This window comes from Dipodomys merriami, unplaced genomic scaffold (assembly GCF_024711535.1).
Source record: "Dipodomys merriami isolate MVZ:Mamm:240054 unplaced genomic scaffold, mDipMer1.0.p SCAF_6, whole genome shotgun sequence".
Classification (NCBI taxonomy): domain Eukaryota; kingdom Metazoa; phylum Chordata; class Mammalia; order Rodentia; family Heteromyidae; genus Dipodomys; species Dipodomys merriami.
Genome location: NW_027206179.1, coordinates 51,256,415 through 51,281,424, shown reverse-complemented (window position 1 = coordinate 51,281,424; position 25,010 = coordinate 51,256,415). Strand labels below are relative to the sequence as shown.

The following is a 25,010-nucleotide window of genomic DNA, read 5'->3' as shown; positions in this document are numbered from 1 at the left end:
GGGAAATTTGTATTTGTTTTGCTTGTGGTTTTGGGGGGAGCCTCACACACATCTGTTTCTGAGCAGTCATTAAGGAATGAAAAGTGAGTACCACATCACTATTTTGTGCTGTTGAAAACATAAGACAAAGTTCCCTGAATTTCAGGCTGCATCTATTTTGCATAGTGTGTATTTTTAGTACATCTATAAGATTTATAATATAATACATAATGTAATGCAAAATTATTAATTCATGATAAAATCTATTTAGGGGCAAACCTTGGATACCAGTTCTTAAAAAAAATAAGTGGTGACTTCTGTGAGTGCACTTTATCTAGTCACCACTATTTTTATTTTATGGAGCACTGAATTGTGTCATAGAAAACTTCATTCTTGAATATGAATGTGTGTTGTTACATATTACTCTAGATGAACAGTGCTTGAAGTTCAAAATTGAGTTTAACTGAAAGTGACACTTCAGGAGGCCGATTAGTTTTAACTAAATTATCAGTAATCTGTCTATATTATCATGCTTTTAAAAGCAAATAAGTTTTAATGGCATATGATCAGTATTGTTTTCATTGTTATAATGGAGAAGTAAATTTTTTTAAATCTTGTCCTTTGGATATAATGAGTTTTCCATATGCTAATACTTAATAAAATATGTTTTCCTAGGATAGCTTGAGCTTCTTGTTAAATGGACCGTTATGCTCTATGCTACTGAACACCAAGGCATCAAATATAGTGTTAAATCCCACGTTTTATACTGCTTACTGAATGTCCCTATTATGTTTGGTTTTCAACTTATAAAAAAGCTGTTTTCTATGAGACTGGGTGAAACTGGTATTTGCATCATAAAAATCTTTATAGAAGAATCCTTGCTATTTTTTCTAGATCTACTGCAATCATTTTAGAAATAGAAACACATTATATTCCTTTCTTACTGTTATGCATTGAGAAGCTGATGATATCACCGAGGGTTAATGCTTAATCCTCCACTTGAATTGCTGAGTTTTACACTCACTTAGTTTCTAGTAAAAAAAAGAAAGAAAGAAAGAAAGTAGGAAGGAAGGAAAGGAAAGGAAAGAAAGAAAGAAAGAAAGAAAGGAAGGAAGGAAGGAAGAAAGAAGGAAGGAAGGAAAAAGAAAGAAAGAAAGAAAGAAAGAAAGAAAGAAAGAAAGAAAGAAAGAAAGAAGGAAAGAAGGAAGGAAGGAAGAAAGAAAGAAAGAAAAGAAAGAAAGAAAGAAATTTGGTACAGTAGAATCCCTGCAAGTCTGATTTCTTGGTCAGACTAGTGAGTAAAACAGTTGGACTAAAATACTCAGATTTGATGGGACAGTCCTACTTTACTATACTTACAAGTCCTTGAAGATGATTATTGCATAAGAATGATGGTGATCCTTTTAAAATTAGCTATACAACTTAAAGTGGATCACCCACAAACACCCATGATTCAAACAAAAAGAAAAACTATCTTGCTATTCTTTTCCACTTAGACTCATAATCCATGTCATCAAGACATACAAGGACTTTTAAGTTATTGAACATTATTTTTTTCAAAGTGACTCAATTTACCTACTTCCCTGGCCTGAGAAATAACCTTAATAAAAACTGCTAAAATAAGCAGCTTTTTCCTCTCTATTAAGTGAGTACAATCCTCCGAGGAATGCTTTATAAAATCCTAATATGTCAGTTTCATTTAAAATGGATCAAGTTTATCTTAAACTTGTTATGGAAAACTTCTTAAATTAAGGAATCACTGGTCTTTCTTATTCTTTGCACATCGGTGTGCTGCAAACAGCTGTGCCATAGTAGCTTGACTAAACAAAAGTCTTCATGTACCTCGTAAGTGTTTATATTACTGTGGGTATGTAACACACCCTGCACAAGAAACATACTACTTAACTGGATGTGTATTTTGGAAAGTAGGCTTTACTGTGCAAAACCCACTTGCACAAATAGCTGCTAGGTTTGCTCCACCTGCATTTTCCAGCATTTTATATGCTGTTTAAAAGCTGTACAATATACATCCATGAATAGGTTGGGGAAAAAATTTCACAATTGTGTGACAATTCTCTGGAACAATACGGTGACAGAAATCCAGGAACATTGTGACTAAATGACTTAAGTTATAGCTTCATTTGACATTTGTTTAAGCATTTTGTGTGTTTCACATAGTCTAGAATGTGAAAGTTAGTGTTCTATAGGTTCTTCTTGTGCAAAAGTGCATATTTCTTGTATATGAACACAAATTAAGTCATGTGGGGAAAAAAACTCAAAGACTTGTGAAAAGAGATTTTATTTGTTATCAAAATATATCAAGCCCCTTAAAAAAAGTACATCTATAAAGTTTCCAAAGACTATACTAGTGAATAGTGAATAGTATGTTTCTATTCAACAAAGTTAAGATGAAATAATTCATCCATTCTAAAGCTATACAGGAACAGAAACATATATTTTTTGGTAAAGCAGGTAGATTTGGGGTGTGTGTGTGTGTGTGTGTGTGTGTGTGTGTGTGTGTGTGTGTGTGTGCGCGCGCACTTTCATTATTACAGATTCTATGTGAATTACTTCATGTTTAAATAAGAAAACTACCATTAAGTAGAGATCATTACCAATTCTTAAGAACTTGTTACTTGGGGTGTATCAAGTATTAGTTGTTAAGTTTCAGGCAACTCCTCAACAGGTGTTTTCAATGAAATTCTCTTTAAGAAGGAGAGGAGGCTGGGAACTTTTCAATGATGGGAAGATTTCCAGCTTTGAAGATGTTTTCACATTGTGTGTGTGTGTGTGTGTGTGTGTGTGTGTGTGTGTGTGTGTGTGTGTGTGTGTGTGTGTCTGTGTCTGTGTGTGTGTCTGTGTCACAACTCCAAGTCTTTTTAATATGCTCTACTAGGAGAAATTGTATTAAGACAGAAAAATATGATTTACTATAATCAAAATCAACAAACATATCCATACTTATGTTTTACAGAATAGTTTCAGAAGATTCATGTTAAGAGTTCACTTTAGAGCTATTCTGCTAGGAAAATAAAATTCTTTTGAAATACTTGCCTGTCTTTCCCACTATAAAGGAATTAAGGACATGGCAATGCCTACAGCCAATTCAAACACATAAAAAAAGAGATTTAAGTGTAGAGGAATAAAGTATCATAGTATAAAAGCCAGTAATAAGGGAACGGCAAAAGTAAATATCTGTCTTTAGTAACAATATTATCCTGACTATCTTTATTCTTGTTTCTCTAATTTAAGAGGTTCTTGACTATAGATTTATTTAGATCAGCTTCCAAGATCATAGTCTTTCAAATTTCATAATTAAAGCATGAGATATACTCACTTCTTTAGCAACAAATGGACAAGGTATTAACTGATTTCTTTAGTCATTCACAATTTTGGAGATATTTTGTTGCCAGTTTTTCTGCTAGGAAGTCACCATTTAATTACCTCCATGCATTGGTTTCCTTAAGCACTATACTACTTAAATATTTAAGATTCTGGTAGGCTGAGAAGAATCCTACTGCATACCTCTACAAGTGTTCTACACATGTCTTTTTGTACAGAAATCTTTGAAAAGGTAGAACTCATCTCTACTTTAGTGCCACATCAGTACACAATCATCAAGTCATTTTTAAAAATTTTTTGCTTCTCATGTTTTAGAAATAGTAGAAACAAAGTAAAAAGCTTAATTCCAATGTAGTCATGCATTAGGTCTTTGAAGTTTCTCTGGAGAAGAGTTTAAAATTTCTTCAACTTTTTACTTATTATTATATTTTAATCTTGGTTGTATGTAATTTATTATATTTAAACTCCAGTGTGTATCATCTCATATTACTTTTTTTACAATAAAAGAAAACAAGACTATAGTATTTATATGACCTAGAAAATTGAAGACTGTTCTTTTTCAAATGTTAGTTGATACTATAACTTTTCATAAGTTATCAACTTCTCTATTAGTTTTTATATTTTAATAGTATTTCCCAAATGCAAGCAAGGTAATCATTGATTTTAATTTGAGATGATAATTCATCAGGCTTTCAAAATTATAAGAATAAATTTTATTTCATTTGAGTTGGTTGTGTGCATTATATTGCTTCAAAGCATATACTCATTTATAAGTCTACACCAAAGATTTTGGAATTCTATTCTTAGTTATATAAAATTATTAATGCTGTATTTGATCATAGGAAAGAATGCCCTAAATTCTTAATTATTTGAATTTACTTACAAAATAATTTGTTTGCTGAAGTACACAGTGAAATTATGTATTATATCTCAAGCTAGGAATAAATTCCACACACACAAAAACATACTTCCCAAAAAGTTTTTCCAAAATGTATATAAGATATATTATTAATTACTTTACAATACATAGAAAGAACTTCACTCTAGAGGTAAAAATACAATTATTCTTAAATCAACCCCAAATATCATTTCTCTTTAAAAATTGAGAAATCTCTGTCGTGTCGAAGGAAAACTCCTAAATCTTTCAATTTTCAGTATTGGTTAAAATATATTATTCATTCTTTATCATGTTTCAATACTGTCAGGTTTCAGATATCAAGTTTCTTACTGTCAATGCTTGCTTATGCAATATAATGCAACAGAAATATATCTAGTAATAAATGTATGTAAATTAATAAAGATATTTGTTTTTCTTAAGATTAATAACGTCTTTACCTGCATTTGTAGCAAAGAAAATTGACTTTTCCTATGTTTATGGAAATATAAATTGAAGCCTTCTTGCAATGTTAAATATATATGTCTTTAAATGTTGCATGAAGTACATATAAATAATAATCCACCAGAAATATTGTCCCATTTTAAAAATTCTTTTCTTTCTCAAACCAATTATTTTTCTATGGGCCAACTCAAACCTGAATTTTTAAAAAAATATGTAGAAAATTTATGATTTTAACATTTTAAAGTTCCCAATATTTGAAATTCATAAGATAGAGACAGTTCTAAGGAATAGTTAAGGCTCAGGGCCTTAAGTGAGCAGTAGAATAAAGCTTGCACAAATAAAGAGAAGGGAAAAAAAGCCCTCAACTTTCTGATTCTTTGCAGGAGGGTGGATGGCTGGAAGGACTGTTAATATATCGTGTGAGCCTGATGATGAAATTATGACAGGAGGAAGAAGTCACTAGAACTGTGCTGAAGCTAGTTAGGAAGTAAAACTTAAATCCCTGATGCAGAGAAGTCTTGCAATACACTCAATAGTGGGCAAATTCTTACAAATGCATCTACTAATTATGATATTAGTCATTGCTTTACAATGTATTCCCTTTGGTAGCACTTCTGTTTAATAAATCCCACAGGGCATTACCTTGAAGTCATATTTTAGTAAAGCCATTAGGGAAGTGATATTTTCTGTATTAAATTCCTTCAACCAATAATTGTGTAATTGTGAGAGAAGAGTACAGAGTTCAGTCTGCCTATCATTTTGAAGATAATGTGACTTTTTCCACCTACCTATAAAATACTTTCAAAGTTCATCAGACCTACACTAATCTAGTGTCAACCTACTTTAGTAAAGGAGACTTTGACAGAAACTCCCTCCAATGGCATACATTATTTTACAGGGAGTCATAGCTTTCGCCATTAGGTTTGACAGTGACATATTGGTATCCTTTGTTGTATTGAAATGAATCATCTATAATAAAGAAGTCTTTAATGACATCAACATTCTGGGTAATGAGTAAGCAGAATCATGCTTCTGCTTCCTTATGACTACAGAAGTATAAATTCAGTATTTGGAGATAATAACTTTTGAGGAGAAAAGAAAAAAACTAATAAAAATACAAATGAGATTATGGCAGCATAGGATGCACTTTTTCAATATACCCCCATTTCTTCCAGGATAAATCTACAAAAGGGGCTTCAGATAGTCACATAATCTAATGTTATACTTGTAACACACTTCTCTTTGTCTTGGTCCTAGTGATGTTCTGATTACTGGTATTGGTAGGCCTTGCCATGGATCTATTCCAAGGCAGTTTATTGTAGTGAAATGATTCTTTATGGTTCATTGAGCATCTCACATAACAATGCTGAATATGATTGGCGCGTTTGCATATATTTATTCAAAAAAATAAGCCAGTTAAACAGCATAATTATGGGAAAATGAATCATAACAATAAAAGACTATTTAAGTTAACAAGCTTTGTGATCAAAGGATAAATACAGGTTGGATAAATGAAACTTCAGATGTAACTAATCTACATAAATAGGCTTTGGTCTGATTAGAGGAATGGAATATATTAAAATAATTTAAAAGTGTTGTGGATGCATTGTATCTCAGTCACTCTGAAATACTTAAAGACCTGTATTATCATAGTTTCTTTTATCTCTAGCCCATAAAAGAGTCTTGTGAACCATATGTATGTTGTCTAAAATATCGACATGGTAATTTATAGCATTAGAATCTTATAAGATTCTGTTTTGTTCTGGGAAGTTCCCTGTCTGAACAATCTTGGATACTTTTTTTTTTTTAAGTTGTGATGTTTTTGACTGACTTTAATTATGTAGCACACTAAAGGGACCTTTTAAAGAACTATTTTCCTTGTGTTCTCATCTTCAGCTAAAAGATTCCTTTGTAGAGTTGGAAAGCCTAAACATTAAAAATCAATTAATTGGAAAGAAACACATTCACAATTATTTTGTAGATGCTTAAAAACAATAGTTTACATGTTTGTAAGATCTCATAACACCTAATGATGATAAACACTTTATATTCTGAAAGATGCTAAAGCTATTTCAATAGGTTTCGTGATTTAAAATAATGAATTTAGCTTATATTGTATGTAAAAAAACTAATCTCTTGCAAGTGACTATTGTAGTAAACATTTGTAGTAATAATTATTAAGTGATTTACTATATGTGTATTTGTATGTATGTGTATGCTGAAATAAAAATCAAACCAAAATATACACATAAAATTTAATTTTACCCTAAATTCCAATATGTACCTTTTCTTACATGGAAATGCAACAGGTATTTTATTTTGTAAAATGCTTCCAAAGGCAAAATGTTTTTTTCTTATCCAACCTGAGACTAGCCATATCTTTTATACGGCTATACAGATTCTTACATTTAAAAAATTTTTTTGATCTAATTATCAACATGCATTTTGAAATCCTAACATTGCAGTATCAAATGCAATGTTCAATGTTTCAAATGTTCCTTTTCAAATCAGTCATCATCAATACCTTTGCTAAAAGCTAGTCTTTTATTTTTCCCCTAGCAGAGTTTACAGCATATTATACTGCTATTGTTTTGAAACGGAACAGTTTATATGTTTTGTTTTTTTTGTTGTTGTTGTTTCTTTGCTGTTCATTCACAACTGCAAAGCAACTGTATATGCAGAACTCAGCTGAAGTGCATTTATCACAAAGCAATTCACTTTTGGCTATCAGGAGACAAACATCCTAACCAAATGTGTAAAGGGGTCTTCACTGTGGTTTGCCTTCATCCTTAATTCAGGAGAAAAAATGAAAGTAGGAAAGGAGAATGTTTGAGAAATAATATGCTTAAGGTCTTAGCAAAATATACTAAGAAGAAAATAATGATTTCATTCTATATTTTGGAAAAGAAATGAATTAGCTTTCTAGATCAAATCTGATGAATGAAATGCAATATATAGGGAAGGAAGGAATAAACTAATTGCCCATCTTTATTATAATTTCCATCAAATATATTATGATTTACACAGAAAAAATGTTTGCAACATTTCAAGGAAAGATATTTGATCATTTACTTTATTTTTATTATTATTTTAAGCTTAGATTGAGCTTATATTGCACTAATAAAAGTTTTGGTGTGTGTGTGTGTGTGTGTGTGTGTGTGTGTGTGTGTGTGTGTGTGTGTGTGTGTGTGTGTGTCTGCCCATACTGTAGCTTGAGCTCAGGGCCCATACACAATTCAGGCCCTGAGTTTCATTCAAGTCTAGTGCTCTGCCTCTTGAGCCACAGCTCCACTTTCAGCTTTTGGTAGTTAATTAGAAGTTAATGGGAAAGAAGAGTTCAGGGATATTCCTTCCCAAGCCGGATTTAATACCTTTTTTTTTCTTTCTGTGTTATGTAAATGCCTTATTTCATATTGTAACTTGGCTGATCATACCAGAGGCTCCTAATTAAAATATAAATTTAAATATATACATTGTCTTTTATTGCATGATACATGTGGAGAATAATTTTTTTTTCCATCGCATGGTCCTAAGTGTAGAGTAAGATTCAGAATTACTGAGATCAAGTACACACACACACACACACACACACACACACACACACACACATATGTACACATTTTTGTATCAATTCATACACTGAAGAAAATATCTCTCTTCTTGCTGTTTCCATTTGTCCAGAAACATGGACAGTAATTATTAGCTAAGTTTCCACATCCTAAACTTCTCAGGAAAGCTGTTGTTTATCTTAGATGATCATCAGAATGGATATTACCACAGTCACAGGATTTTAAAGAGTTATTGCCAAAGGCCTGTTCTACAATGTGGCTCCAATATCAGATGTGCCAATATCAAGAAATGAAGCAAGATGCCTAAGAAGTGAAAAATGAAACAAAAATGAGGAATACATTTAAGGAGACTTTTTTCATTCTCACTGTTAGCAGTAGACTTCCCACAATTTTTTATAATCAAGACAATTACATAGTAATTTGGGTTAGAATGCATGCCCAGTTCCCCATCTCCAAACCCAATTTGTTACCACCTGTGGCTATTTCTATTAAAAAAAAAAAAAGAAACATAATTACTATGAGTCTCAGCAGTCTTGGAGTAAATTTTTGCAATTACAATACCTCCCTTGGGCAGATGTGTGAAAATGGTAGATTAATTCCTGCCAGGATCTTTCTGTTCTTCACGCATTTTGAGGTTTGGTGTCTCCTGCTTATTAGAGTGGCTCTGTTTGCTCTGGTTGAAGGTTATGTCAGTGTTTCTATAGTAAATCTGTAGAAATAAAGATCCACAAATCAGCCATTAAATTTTGCCCTGGGCAAAAAGTTGACATGTAACATCTCAGCAAAGGAGTAAGATAATGCTTTCCATCACTCCCCTCTGTGGCCTGGTTAAATTTGATGTAAAACACAGGAACAATCATTTGGAAATTTTGAGAAAGTAGGGCTTAAAATAGCAAGTGAAAGAAAGAATGTGGTAAAAAGTGTCTTAGAGAGAAGTGATGGAGGTAATTTTATGATTGATCCTAAAGCTACTCAAAAACCTAAGGAATTAAAAGAGGGAAGAGAAAGATAGTGATTATAGATGTCAAATCTAAAATAAATGTCAACCTCACTACTATCCATTCATCTGTTTCATTGTAGTGATGATATTTGGTCAATCCCATTCTTAATAAAGTAATTAATCTGCATATGAAATAATGAATGATATTAAGCCTCTGAATCAGGGTTTTAACTATTATCAAGTTATCTTGTCTTAAAGAAATGAGAATACTTGAAGATAGAAGCCATCATGTTTGTCACTGTAATTGACTACCTAGCACAATTTGTGATATATAATACTCTCAAGAATAGGAATTCTTAGTGAGGAATGCATGACTTATTTCACTAGATGATTTCCAGTTATACTGTATACGTGCTGAAGCTTGACAATGGCTCTTGCCACACACATTCACAAAAGGTATACATAGCATGACGTATTGGCAGATAATTAATTGAAAGTAGCATCTTTTGATAATTTAGATAGTACTTCTGTGGTTGCTATACTAAAAATTCCAATATATAATGCAATGTATAATGGGTTGGGAAGGTGTCTCAGTGATAGAGTGCTTGTCTTGCATGCATGAGGCCCTGGGTTCTCTTCCTCAGCACCTCATAGCAGAAAAGCTGGAAGAGGCGCTGTTGTTCAAGTGGTAGAATACTAGCCTTGAGGGACAGCACACAGATCCAGAGTACAGGCCTCACAACTGACCAAAAAAAAAAAAGATATTTCACTAATGAATGGAGAAATAGGAGATCATGGGTCTTACTTGTGAATAAGTTTTCAAATTAGTTCTTTATGTTATGCTTATCAATAATATATACATATGCGATGGATATGCAGCTAGTGTACCAAAATACAATATTTTGATGGTGGTGTAGTTTCAACTATTTTCCCTATTATCGCTATCACCTGTAGAATATTAAAATTATGCAATTCATATGTTATATCAATTTGGTAAAGCTGTCTCACCCAGTTCTAGAAAATTAGTGACAATTAAATGTAATCACATTTTTACATTTTCACTAAATTTCACGGGGAAGCTGCATAAAATGTACATATTTCCTCTCGGTATCATTGTTAAATATAAGGAAATCTTATATAATTTTAAAAAATCATTTTGAGTTTACATATATTTTTATTTGATGATGCACAGTTCTATGATTTATTAATTCTAGTAGCTAACATATGCTAAATGTCAATGAGAAAAGAAAATTGCAGTGGCAATATGCATGTGTATATAAACATATATGTGTACATATTTAAAATCAGACAACTTACAAAATTTTCTCAAAAATTTAGACTCTTATCTTGTGTAGGTGGTAATGAAATTTTCATGCCCACACTGAGAAATCAGGGAAACAATGTTCACAATAATATCCTGCTGTTCATTTCCATATTGTTTCCTAAAACACTGTCACATTCTGCAGGATATTTGAATTTAGAATCCCAAATTCGATAAATAACAGAATAATTCTAAAAGCAATTCACTGAAAGTGTTTTCTACTGTTAAGCTATCTGCAGTGTAAATGCTATTCATCTGAATTTTAAGTTAAATTAAAAAATCTATATCAAATGATAAGGAGGTTTCCTAAAATAAATGCTTCAAATAAAATGAGTTTAAAAATTATATTAGAACTTTAGTGAGCTGTGCTTTGGTGTATGATGATTGTCATGATAGCTACTGAAGTGTCTGAGATCAGAGAGTGAAGGTTGAAATCCAGCCTGAGCAAGAATATTTGTGAGATTCTGTCCTGCAATTAACAACAGAAAAAGCTGGAAGTAAAGCTGCAGTTCAAATAGTAGAGCACCAGCCTTGAGTGACAAAGCTAAATGACAGTGCCTATGCCCTGAGTCCAAGTCCCATTTCTAGAACATGCACATATACACACTTGTGTACAAACACACACAGTTTATTTAGGGCTGGGGTTGTAGTAAAGTGGGAATATGCTTGCCAACATGCACAGACCGTGGGTCCAATCACCTGGGAAGAAAAAAGACAAAAGAAAAGAAAGAAAAAAAGAAAGAATTGTGAATCCTTATTTGCCAATGTAGCTTAGATTAATAAATGAACAAAACAAAAAAGAACAGAGAAATATAATTCCACTATATTTTATTATAATTTTTTCTTAACTCACAATTAAGACAAAGATTTTTGAGAGATTAAACTAGTAGGGTTAAATATTACCTAAGACAACCCCACAAAACAAAAAATTCTCAGTGTATTTATTTCCTTTTCTTAATGTTATCATTCAAGTCTATCTGTCAATTGACCCTGAAATATCTGATTTTTTTTTTTTTTAAGAAAAGCACATTAGCAATGAGGGCTACCCAATCGAGAGAAAAGGTTCCTCCAGACTGACAAGAGAGGTACTGGCAGAATGTTATTACAAGAGTCCTCTATGCCAAAACAGATATTCTACCCACCAGTTCTTGACCAGAATCTGGCCTACAAAATCTGTATGCATTTATTCACTTCTTTCAATATGTGACCTTTTCTTAACTGATTATACACGTGCATGTTTCTTTAACAAACTGCAGCTTAGATGACTACCACACATGCAACTTGCAAGTAATGTTGATAGAAGTCTGAGCAGTTTGCAAGTTAATTGCAAGCATTTGTTAGTCTTTTTTATCAAGGTATAGAATATTAAAAAATATTACCTGTTCCTAAGTTTTCAAAAGTCCTTTAAGGATTTGAAGTGTCTTCTAACACATGTAAGACTGAAAGAAAAGGAGAGCAATTATTACCCTCTCATATTTGCCATCTGATCTTTAGTTGCTTGCATCCTAGAAGAAAAGATGCTTTTTATTAATATTTTTCTTATCTCTTTTTATTAACATTTAAAGTACTTTGTATTTTTATAACTGTGGCATATAATCTCTCTCTCTCTCTCTCTCTCTCTCTCTCTCTCTCTCTCTCTCTCTCTCTCTCTCTCTCTCTCTCTCTCTCTCTCTCTCTCTCTCTCCAAGAACTCAGTAGCCAAGAGGCTTGTATCTTAGTTAATATTTTGCAAAATACTTTCTACATCTTCTTTTAAATAGACTTGCGTATGTATCTCAAGAATCAAAATATTGATATTCTTCTATGTAAAAGAAATAAAATATACTTCCGAATCATGATTCCATTATTTTGTGCATGGAGCAGGAGTATATGCTCAAACGATAAAAACCCTCCCTCTGACTCTCTTGAAATATGGAATCATAACATTTTTATACTTCCTGAAATTATTTCTATATTTATGTCTATAGAGGTCAGGGTAGGCTAATATATTTGTTCTTTGCATAATGATAACGAAAGGTGTTTCAGGTTCACACTTAATCAACAAATTCTTTTCAATCATTTTTTCTTTTTTTGGGGTGGGGGAGTGAGCAAGCCAGAGGTGCACAAGATGGAGATATGCTCAGAGAGAAGGAGAGGAGAGGAAAGAATGGAAGAGGAAAGAAGAGAGGGAAGAGAAGGAAAGAGAAGAGAAGGGAAGAGAGGGAAATTTCCTACTAAATTTTAGTGAATATCAACTTGGTATTTGTATCAAATACTCATGATTTCACCAGAGAAATCAGATCTTCAAGGAAATGTCTGCTCCTAATTCTATTACACAGTGGAGTTTTGAGATACAAGTGTGGAATGGGTAATGAAAATGCTATAAGTTTGTACAAAGGAAAGGCTCTGTGGTCCAATGTACCCAGGTCATTGGATATAAATAATTGGAATGTAAAGGTATCATTTCACTTGGTTAGTTGTAATAAACCTATTATCTTGTTAGAACAGTAGAGTCAACAGATAAAAGAAGCATGAAAGCATTTTACATCATTAGGTTTCATTGCACACATCTGCTCACAAGAAATATAATTAGAAATTTGAGCCAATAACCTTCAGCTGCTATTTGGGGCCATAATATCAAATTTTAGGTTTTCAAGTTGGACATTGTAAAGTTAATTTGATAAAAAGCTCTATTCAGTGAACTTCTAGCTTAATTCCATTTTTTAAAAATAAAATTTGAGAAACTAAAATCAGACTTAATGGGCTGGTGTATATTTAACAGAATAAACACAGTTATTTAATCTTGAACCTGTTTAAAAGCAACTGATGTTCAACTTCATTAAGGTTTCTATTAACTAGAGTGACTGCTCAAGTTCTCACTGTTATTCTATGCACGAACACTTACTTCTCATTAATTATTCTTTGGTTCCAGAATACTAAAATTATAACTGCAGCAGCTAATTACACTGAAGTTCCATTCCATGGAATAAGAAAAGCATCAGTGCAAGTATCTAGTATTTCAGGTAGTTATTTTTAAGTCTTGAAATTTTAGGTGCCCTTGACTCTTTTTGTCATCATAACTGTTACAGTAAAGAATCTTTCTAGAATATCTGTTATGTATTCACTTCGAAGGGCAAAATATGATTAAACAGTATGTGCCTTGCATAAGAAGTGCATTATGCAAATTATCCAAGATTTCTTGTCAGCATTAGTGCACTGCACTCTTCACTGAAGTTCATGTAACCTGGAAAAGACTCATGATTAGACAGGTGTTTCTTTAGCCCTGGAGATCAAATTTCTGAAGTATTTATATAGTGGCAAGCCAGATGTACACAGTTTAACCTTATAATCCCATTTCACAGCTTTCCTAAATACTTAGAAACTTGTTAAGTATGAAGCTGATTATTTTGGCAGCATATCTCCATTAAATATTCCTTATTTACAAGCCACTGCTGGTAATATAATCTAGTCTATTAAATCAAAAGTAAAACAGAAACAGGAAAATACATCCAAGGGCTAATTGACAAGGATGTTTTTTTCTAACGCTTTTTAATTTGTTTTTTATTGACTCTATGATATCAGTAAGTACATAGTACAAGTAAATGATGTAAATGTTTTGGAGACTATTGTTATCACCATTTTAGTGTGAAGTACTTACTGCTCAGATCTCTTCTACTTCCAGTATAATCTTGATCTAAGCCATATAAGACCATGCATCTGCTCCCTACAATCATTCTCTTCAGCATCATCTCGATTACACAGCTTACTGTCATTTGACATGTGAAATTATTTTAAATGCACTCCTCTGTTTTTTTTAATGAATAGAGGCAATACAGAACAATATAATAATGTGTCATGATTTTCATTATGCTTATTTATTGGTTCTGCAATAATGGAAAAAGAGCTTATTGTTATGCTTTCAGTTTGAGCTATTTATGTACTATGGTACTGGGTACACTATTTATATTTCTCATGCATTGTCCTCTCAAGGAAAAAAAATCAGGATTTTTAAATCAAATTAGACTAGGGAAAGACTTTGTACTTTGTTTTTGCTATATTAGGCATATAGCTTTTATAATCTACCTGAGTCTACTTGAGTAAGCTCATGCATCTCCAAAGAAATAAACAACTTTTCAAGCTGTAGATGTCCACCTGATTTCCCTATTTTGAATTAAAGAAAAAAAGAAAGCTATCATAGAAAAGAAACTTTCTTTTATTTATTTATTTATTTTTATTTTTCTATTTCTTTTAGGGAAAATTGAATATTTTATTATGCCTTATATTTATCCAAACATATGTCAATGCACCAACGAGAAAGGGACTAAAAAATAAATAAAACCTAAGAAACTTGTAAAGGAAATGTCTTTCTGCTCAGTTGAGATGTAAATAAAGTCCACTTAACTCCCTTTCTGGTGTGTGTGTGTGTGTGTGTGTGTGTGTGTGTGTGTGTGTGTGTGTGTGTGTGTGTGTGTGTGTGTGTGTGTGTGTGTGTGTGTGTGTGTGTGTGTGTGTGTGTGTGTGTGTGTACAAGTTGTTACAAGTTGTTATACTTCCTCAATACAAAGAGACATTGCTCTTGGGAAAGAGGAAAAGGTATCTCTCTCAAAACTCTGATTTGTTTTTGCATTGAAACTGCCAGTTGTTGGTCAGTTTTACCTGTCTTATGCTATTTTTTCTTTTAATTATATTTTGCCCTGGTAAAATAAAAATTCTTAATGCAAATATTCAACTAAAAAGAAACTTACCTAAAATGGTCTACTGTATAGTAAGAACTCACTACGTAATGGTGGGCTGCAGAGAGAGCAAGTTGCATTTACAAAGTTTAATTGCCTATCATTTACTATTCAGATGTAGCTGTTGTTAACTTTCTGTTGTGTAAACCTGCAATTCCTCCTTTCCAACTACAAATTCCAAAACACTCTAGCTTCAATTGATTCAGAACTATTTATAGCCTTTATTTATTCTATTTAATATGAATATTAACTTATTTACTTGTGGTGACACTAATATGCTCAATATTGAAATGTTGCACCAGTTCTTGCTCAGTATTACCAAGTTCAATATTACCAAGTCAATGCTAGCATGCAAAAAATGTAACATATACTTCAAAATATCTGTCTAAAACATGAAAGTGTTAAGACTTACAAAACATCCTATCATAAAAGATAATGTAAAAGAAATTGGAACCTGCATATATTTCCACTTTTTCAACTATATTCACATGTGCAAGTAGGTTTTTTTTAACCAAAAGTTTTATACACTAAACATAAAATCTAAAACTATATTTTAATTAAAATTATATGAATATGTCATAGAAATTGTTTCTATGCTAATAGTGTTGCTTCTTGTACTCTGAATGGTGGAATTCTATTTATCAGTTACTCTCTGGGGACATATTATTTGTACTGAAGTGTCATTCCCAAGATTCTTAAAAAAAAAAAAAAAGGCCTTCAGTAAAGGGAATGTTGCTTCAGTGTTTTGGAAATCTTTTCTTTTCTTTTTTTTTCCTGTTTTTTAAAATAAGACATGGAATTACTTGCTACTCCTGTGGCAGTTCTAACATTAAGTTGAATGTGATTATTTAAAATAAATAAAAGATTCAACATTAAATACTGAATGTTAACACCTAACTATTGTCATTAAGAAAAAAAGGTACGTGAAACTGTATTTTTTGAAAAAATTATTTCAATTGATTTAAATGTTAATAATCATGTAAAAATCGAATTTTACTCCAAAACACCTGATTATTAAAAAATTTACTGAAATTAGTATTTTATTGAAAATTGCCATTCTCTAAGCCAGATTTAGTCCTGTATGTTTTCCTTTTAAATAAACATCTTTTTTAAATAACAGATTTTGGGTAGAATGCCTTCAACAAATTGGTCTCTTCGTATCTTTAACTTCTTAAACTCAAAGGATCCCTTCTTAAGTGAAAATACATCATTACGTCATCTTAAAGAATTCACATCTTAAAGAAGTCACAGCAAAAGAAATGTTTATGCCAGATATAAAATTAAGAAATTATTCTACAAAAAATTGTTTTAAGACAATGAATATTAGAAATATGGACACACAATCACATCTGAATTCACCCATTTTTCACTTATAGTAAGGCAATTAACTTTAGAGGTGCTGTCCATGTATATACAGCCAACTAGAAACTAACATCTTCTGACTCAGAGTTCAGAGCTCTTGTTGTACACCTACAGTTCCTCACACCACTGGACATCTCAAAATGGGCATGTATTTGCTGAAGGCATATGATATAACATGAATAATCACTGCTGTTATATACTGCAACTTAGGCCATAGACTGTAAGTCTAATTGTAGAATTCTTTACAACTGCTATATACTGAAAATGAGTATCTCGGATGGAACTTATGCCCAGCATAACATCACAGGGTCTTTCAAACTCAAGACCAGAAATTTTCCGAAGCAGTTCTCTAGCTTGTTCCTGTGTAGTAATAGTATTTCTGAATTTTGGACATCTCAGAAAGTACACAGGGGTTTCAAATTTAATCACAGAACTGGTTTTAATTATTTTATTATGAACAAATTTTTCAGTAACGTCATTGTTTTTGCTTCTTTTAAATTCAGTTATGAGAAGTTAAAGGAACGAAGTTATTTCAGGGAGTCTGACCTGGTATTGGATCTCTGAGGGAATCATTTATTAACAAGTATTAATCACATAAGGATAACAAGTCTGTAAAATATATATTACAGTGATAAGGAACAAAGAACAGAAGAGGAAATACAGTACGATATAGTTCGATGAGTCTTATATCAAATGATAGCATGCAAAATTACAGACCCAAAGAAACTTCTATCATGATAGTTACTCATTTTGGAGCCTCCAGTTAACCCCTCCTATGAATTCCACACTCTTCTGTTTCTTCTCTAAACAACAAAAACGGAAACAAAAATAATTATAGTGGTCCTGTAGGTAAGATTGAGAGGAAATAATGGGTTTGGAAGCCCTGCACTGTAAACCCACGATAACCTTGTAAAATAGGTAAAGAAGTAGGGAGTAAAGAGCAACACACCCTGGCCAATTGGAGGAGCAAATTTTGTGGGATAACCAAGAACTGCAGAACAATGTCACTGGTAAAGAATGGGTACTGATTTTATCCTAGGTCACCCTGTGGAGAAATTTGGCATACACTTCAGGAGACTTCACGTGTCTAACTGCATGGTTTGTGGTATTTTTTTGTTTGTTTGTTTTTCCTTCCCATAATGGAACTCTCTATTCTCTGCCTTACAGATAAAGAAAATGAGCTGTGAGGTTTACCTGTATGTGTGTGTGTGTGTGGGGGGGGGGGGTGCAGCGGGTTGTTTTTGCCTATGGCTTAATTAATCATAGTAGATAATATAAAAGTTTTTTATTGTAGAAGGAATAGAGAAGAGTTTAATTTCATGGTAAAAACTGAGATTTGATCTTCCAAAGCTTCATATATGTTGTACATATATAGTATATCTATTTTTATATATACATGTACATATTTTTACAGTCTGATCAGGTTAGTTTCTCTAGCAAGTCTGCTCTGTCACTGCATCAAAGATCACACGGAAGTGAATGCGGAAGGTTGACTTCTGATAGAACTTAATTTTCAAATAACATGGGTCAGGAGTAAAACACTGTTACAAGTAATACTGGAATACTAACTGTTAGCAATATTTCATCCATTTTTTAATTTTTCTGTAGAAATGTATTATATCATATTTATTTTAGAGAATTCCTAATTGAGTCAATATTTTTGTCTATAATTACAAAATAGATTAAAAAATACTTCATCAGGAAATATTTTGGAATTAAACTCTTCAAACAAAGTAAGCTGAGGTATTGAATTAGATATTAAGTGACACTAGTAAGCAGAGATATTTCATTTAAGCTGATGTTTAATTACAACATTACCATTAATTAAGGGCACTTTAATTTTCAAGTGTGATTACTTACTGAAAAATATTATTTGCATTGAATCACATATTTTAAATCCTATAGTTTTTATTTAAAGAATGCAATAGTCTAGTAACTAAATTTTGTAAATTAGTTTTCCTTTAAATGTTAGAGATCTTATTTATAATAGTAATTTCTGAGGATAATTCTTTGCAATTCTTTGGAAGTTTGCAGTTTTTTTTTGCAAATTATTATATTGTTTTGAAATAAGAAATCCAAATCTAATAGGTAAACTATTTGGGCATGTAAATATCTATATTGTCTTAAAAAATAAAACTCCAAAAACTAGAAAGTTACCTGTGAAGCCCCAAATTCGGGAATTTGGAAAATCATTCCTAAGTATATCTTTACTAGTCATAATAAAACATACTGATTAATTAGTTGGTTAGGGGAATTATTATTTATAACCATAAGGAATTAAAAGCTTAAAGTAGAAAGGTGATTCATCAGACCAATTCCCATTGAGTTTCCTCTGCCCCTTGTTTTATTTTGTAAATTATAAATTAGAATGAACCTGTAAAACTGATTGTTTGAAACTCTAATACAAAACTACGCTGGAAACTGGAGGATTTATTTATTTTTTATTTATTTTTTCAAAGTGCCATCAATTTTGAAGTGATAATTGACTTTATCTTTTGATTAATGAGTTTATATCTTGAAAACCAAGATTGGTTACCTATGTTCACTGAATGTCAGCATATTATGAAAAATAAATCTAAACTGATAAAGTGCAACAGATAGTCTATCATACATATATTTGGTTCATCATAAAAGTCTTTTGGTCTGGACATTTAGTAATGATTGGCTAAAAGCAACATCTTAAATTTCTTTTGCATTTATAAGGTAAGTTCTCAAAAATGCCTATTTTGACAATTTGTAGGAATATAATGATGGTAAGTAGCAATACAGTTAAACTTATTCATTAAAGTATTTGATAGCAAGTATCCCAACTTTTATCAAACTAAAATCTAGTTGATATATTCACCATATCTGGATAATCTTACATAAAGATATAGAAATGAATTCTATCAAACTCTTTGAAATTTTTTATTAGATTTGATAATATTATTTTTGTTTATACATAGCACTTTCTAAAATATTTATTCAAATCTGTGCACCAGTGGTTCAGGCTATAGTCCAAGCTATTGAAAAAGCTGAGATCTGAAGATTAGAATTCAAAGCCAGCCTGAGTAGGAGAGTCTGTGAGACTTTTTTTATTTTCAATTAACCACTAAAAAACTAGAAGTGGAGCTGTGGTTCAAGTGGTATAGAGCTAACTTTGAGCAAAAAACAGGATCAGATACAATGCCCAGATTCCAGGACTGACTCCCAAACAGGGGGAGAATTTTCAAGGCAACTTATATTAGTTTCTCTCATCAACTTATTTCTAGAAATATTAGAATGGTTCATTATTTTTGTGCATTTGTTCAGAGAGGAAGAGGGTAACTGCTTGCTATTAGCCATCTCCAGAAACATTTACTATTTTATAATGAATCTGGTGTATGACACAGAACTCTATGAAGGTCATTCGACAGAATTTGGGGAGGTGGAGAGGGAAAGGGATAGTAGGAAGAAAACAAAGGAGGGGGTAACAGTGCTCAACTAGAAATGTACTCATTATCTTACTGATGTAACTGTAACCCCTCTGTACAGCATCTTTACAAGAAAATAAAATTAAAAAAAGAAAAAAAGTGATAATAACTCCATTACATCTCTTCCAACAATTGAGAAGAACGAATAATACTAATTTGGAGATCCCAATAAAAGAGAGTGCATTCCATATTTTTCACTACATACTGAACATGATATAAAAAAACACATTTAGATTCAGTGCAATACACTTTAAAACATGCCAATAATTGCTAACTGAATTAAGCTGAAAATTGGTTTCATTTTAAATCATTTAGTCTGTAAAAAAAAATCTCTCTGCTTATTTGAAAGTTTCTTAATATTAAAAAAGCATAATTTAAAGAAAATACACCTACCCAAAGACTCAGTGTTCATAGTGGTAATAATAAACTTATTGTCACTAATTTATCCTTCTCCTTTCCTCTCTCTTCATTTGCTGAGATGTTTCAGAGTGGGAATGAATTTTAACTGACCACATATAACCTTTTAGTTTTTAACCCTGATGATCCACCTGTGCAGAATCTAGTATTAGATATTATGTCTAGTGGAGGGGGTGAGGTGGGGGGTAATCCTTCAATACTTTTAGAGAGGGAAAGACAGCATGAGGGGAAGAAAGTGGAGTCTCCAGAGACAAGAGTCTCACTAGGAAATTGCAAAAAGCAGAATTTAGCTTTGGATATCTTCCTCCATTGAGCCATAAAGGGAAGACTGATGTTGGTTAAAGCTGGACTGGAGAAGTTGAGTGCACAGAAGGAATGATGGAAGTAAAGTATTAGTATAGTAGCCCTAAAGAACGCTCTCTTTACTAAGACATATGCTGCTAGGACAATATTATTGCCAAGGAGCATGTATATATTTCATTCTGTGGCATCTGCATAGCCCCTCTGCTTACAGCTCTTCTTTAGATAGCAAATGACACACATCTTGCCTTCAGATTATCTCAGTTTTCTTAGTTCTTATCAAAGATGATTTCCCCCAAGGTTTCTGTTAAATCAATCAATAAATATCCAACATTTGCAAGAAATTTTAATAGATAGCCAGCATTCAGCAGTAGTTTCAAAATCCTATTTTGCAAGGTATAGATTGTTCCTATCCTCCAAGTTTTAATTTAAAGGAATACTGGCTTTTGTTCAATGTGGTAAGAATATCTAATGTTTTTATTATGCCTTTTAGTAACAAAACACAAATGTCTACCACACCACACTTGTATAAAATGCATTATTTTGCAAACCACTGATAAATACAGTTATTGCCATGCTTCATACACTTTAAAATCTCCAAAACCATAGGTGCTGTCAGATAACTTTATAAGAAGTGCCTTGAAATGTCGCTGCCTACTTCAGCAGTGTAGAAAGTACCATCCCATATATTCTTTTGAAGGCAATACTATCAGAAGCAGTGTCGGTATGAAAAGGCTTCACATGAATTATTTGCCTCTTAACACTCCCTTGTGTTTAGTCTGCTGCAAAAAGAATGTTTGCTATCAATGTGGAAAGCAGTGCCTTTGAATTAAGGGAAAAGTTCAACTTGTTTTGTTTTCAAGCTTATAACATCAATGCCTGCAATCAACCTATGTACTCAATTCAAAGGGATTTTTTTTTCTTAAAATTTCATTCCCTTATATCTGAACACTGAACATTCAAGTTTCCTTGGACCTATAATATGATTTAACACATACTTAGAGCCAATTACTTTTGAGACAAAATGGTTTTGTTTATGTCACTTCAACCCCAAATTAGTTTGTGGGATAAGCTGATCTCTTCATGATAATTTCAGAGTTAAACAACCCACTTTCATTTTTAGACATTATGGTCTCTTTGTCAATGAATTTCCAGTGGAAGCCTTCTTTATTTCCATATGCAACCAGATCTTTTTTGTATTTAACATATGCACAAAATGTCAGAGCTATGTGATGTATCAAATTATTTCTTCCTTGGGACATTTTCTGATTGTCCTTTGAGTCTATAACGGATAGTGTGAGGAAACCTTGCCTACTGAAGTATCTAGATTATTGTTTGATATTAATTACTAAAGTGGAATAGCCCTAATTACTGATCAAGTTCTCCTAATATTTACTTAACTAGTGTGTATGGGGATAAAAACTAACCATGGAATCAAGCTTCTATTGCTCACATTATTCTTGTCTCTTCCTTTTGCAGGATGCAATTGAAGACTAGTATTCTGAGTGTTTTTTTTCTTAGAATTCATTAAAAATGAGAGTCGAAATGATGAAATATTTTTCTTTCTTATCCTGTACCTGTCTTATTGAAGTCCAAGAAATTTCCTCAAACTTCTCACTCATATCTAGTTATTGTAATTTCATAGCATAATCACATCCCACATAATATTCAAAAAATTAAAGAAGTTCTAATGGGAGTTGTGTGATTTAACTTAGAAATTTGCAAACCTCATCTCATGTAAGTCACATCTTAGATTGTATTATCAGTTTATCACCAACCTTGTAAAATTATTGTTGACAATTGTTTTGTCTACAGACTATCACTACAAGCAGATCACTTTACATTGCATATCTTTGCAGTCTTTACAAAGGTCAGCTATTAAAGCACTTCCAAATATAGAATCAATTTGATAATTTCCCTTAATGGAAAAAATAATTATAATTTTCACATCAATAATTTCATACGATATCAATGAAGATGGAACGTGGTTTACCATCATCCCTCCATGTTTGTGTCTGCTTTAAGAAGATAGCTTCTAGCCACATGCTGGTGTCTCTCACCTGTAATCCTAGCTACTCAGGAGGCTGAGATCTGAGGATCGAGGTTCAAAGCCAGCCAGAGCAGGAAAGTCCGTGAGACTCTTACCTCCAATTAACCACTAGAAAACCGGAAGTGGTTCTGTGGCACAAGCGGTAGAGCACTCGCCTTGAGCTGAAGACCTAAGGGACAGTGCTCAAGCCCCAGACCTACCAAAAAAAAAAAAAGAATATAGCTTCTGCTGAGTTGATGACAGTCACAAATCTTCACTTTAAAAACTCATTTTGTGGCTGAAGAACAAGAAATTCACACAAGAAAAAAATATTTCCCCCCTGTAATCTCTGAAAGAAATGAAATTCAGGTTAAGTAATTAATAGTTAAGGTGACTCCTTACTACATTGCTCAAGTTACCTGGCTACCTAATGTGGTTAAAAAGATCTTTATATCCCAAATTCATGTATATTCTGTCCAAATGAATATGGGCTTTCTACCTAAATTTAGAAAGTTGGCTCATTAACTTGTCAAAAGACAAGTTTGAAATACTCTTTACTGAGAAGGTTTAATAAAAGAATGTGTACCTTTGTAACTATTTTATTGAAGGTAGGAAAGAATCCAGCATACATGGGATACAGATTATCATGCTAGATAGATGTTGGGTAATATTATTTCTTCTTTAAAATTAATATACAGTAAGATGATCCTTGAAAATTATGCTGTCTTATGAATTTTTATATGTAGTTTTATGAGAAAAGCAAGGCACTAAACAGTTCTTTCCTTAGACAAAGGAATGGTCAGTATTCCTCACCTTTAGCCCCTGGGAACCACTCATTCATTATTTGTTATAATACAGTTTAGAAATCTTATAAACTGAATTATATAATATGCATTTGGAGGGAAGTTGCTTTAGTCAATCAACATACCACTTTTGAGATTCACCAAGGTTATTGAAGCAATTTAAACTTTTTTTTTCTAAATAGTGTTTTATTTCATGTATGTATGGTGGTTTATTTATCTGTTGAAAGATAACTGGCTTATTCCAATTATTGGCAAGGCAAGCTCCTGTAAGTATTCACACACAAATTTTCTTGTGAGAATAATCTCTTTGGAGTAAGTTCCTGGAAGTGGAAATTTTGAGTAATATAATACATTTACATTTGACTTTACAAGAATCTTCCAAGTTGGATAACAGGGACTTGTGACTGTAATCCTAGCTACTAAAGAGGATGAGATCCAGAGGATTTGATTTGATACCAACACAGGCAGACAAGTCCACTTGATTTTATCTCCATAATTACTAGCAAAATGTCAGGCTGCAAGCCTGTCTTAAGTGAGAGAGTACCAGCTGAGCAACTATGAAGCCTTGAGTTCAAACTCCAGTACTGGCATAATAATAACAGCAATAAGAATAGTAACTTTAAAAATCTTCTAAATTGTTTCTCAATGAAACTGTACAATTATATATTCTTCCCTAATTTATGAAGTTTATTTTTCCCAATTCTTTTCAGCATTATTAACTATTAAATTTCATCAAAGCAAATGAAAATATAACATTATATTATAATTGTAATTTATATTTCACCAGTTACTAATTCTAGTGAATGGATTTTTTTACGTGCTCATTTGCCACCAGTATAGTATACATGGTGATTAGACTCTTTAAGTGTTTCCTGATTTTGTACTGTTTAGTTTTCATAGTTCTCTATACATTTGCAAACAGTATTGTTGAGATTATTAAGTATTCAACAGCCTACTTTTAAATAACATTAGCAGTATCTTTTGCCAAATCAACATGGAGTCCAATTTTCTTTTTAACCCCTCTCTGGATCATATTTTCAGGTCAAGTCTAAGAACTCAGATGCCTAAGATCACTTGATGAAGATTTTCTACTAGTTTTATTTCTATAATGCATCTTTATTTACACTTAGGTCTATGATCTTTGTTTAAGTGAATGTGTGGGTACATGTGTGGTATAAAGTGTGAAATGTAAGTCATGGTTTGCTGATGATTTTCTGTGGAACTGTGTCTGCACTTTTTTCAAAATCATTGGCCATTTGTGTCTGTCCATTCTGGACAGCCTCTTCTGTTAGAATCAACTATGTGTCCATCCTTTGGCAATTTTGTGTAGTCTTAATTAGTGTAGTTTCAGTAGTGGGGTAGCGGTAGTGGGGCCTGAACTCTGGGCCTGGGTGCTATCCCTCAGCTCTTCAGCTCAAGGCTAGCGCTCTACCACTTCAGCCACA

General features: G+C 32.3%; 1 protein-coding gene and 1 long non-coding RNA gene across 5 annotated transcripts in view; one reads left to right on the top strand and one right to left on the bottom strand.

The window, feature by feature from the left end:
- Pcdh17 (protocadherin 17) overlaps positions 1-25,010 on the top strand; it is a 97,935-nt gene that overhangs the window by 4,776 nt on the left and 68,149 nt on the right. The gene's annotated exons all lie outside the window — the stretch shown is intronic.
- Positions 8,705-25,010, bottom strand: part of LOC138814073 (uncharacterized) — a 28,069-nt gene continuing 11,763 nt past the window's right edge. Inside the window, exons 3-4 of one of the 2 annotated variants that reach the window (XR_011367895.1) lie at positions 11,870-11,929; positions 8,705-8,938 (exon numbers count right to left, since the gene is read on the bottom strand). This is a non-coding gene — a long non-coding RNA (uncharacterized lncRNA). Of the gene's footprint in view, positions 8,939-11,015; positions 11,190-11,869; positions 11,930-25,010 lie in introns of those variants that run through there. The other variant, XR_011367894.1, reaches the window with a different exon arrangement.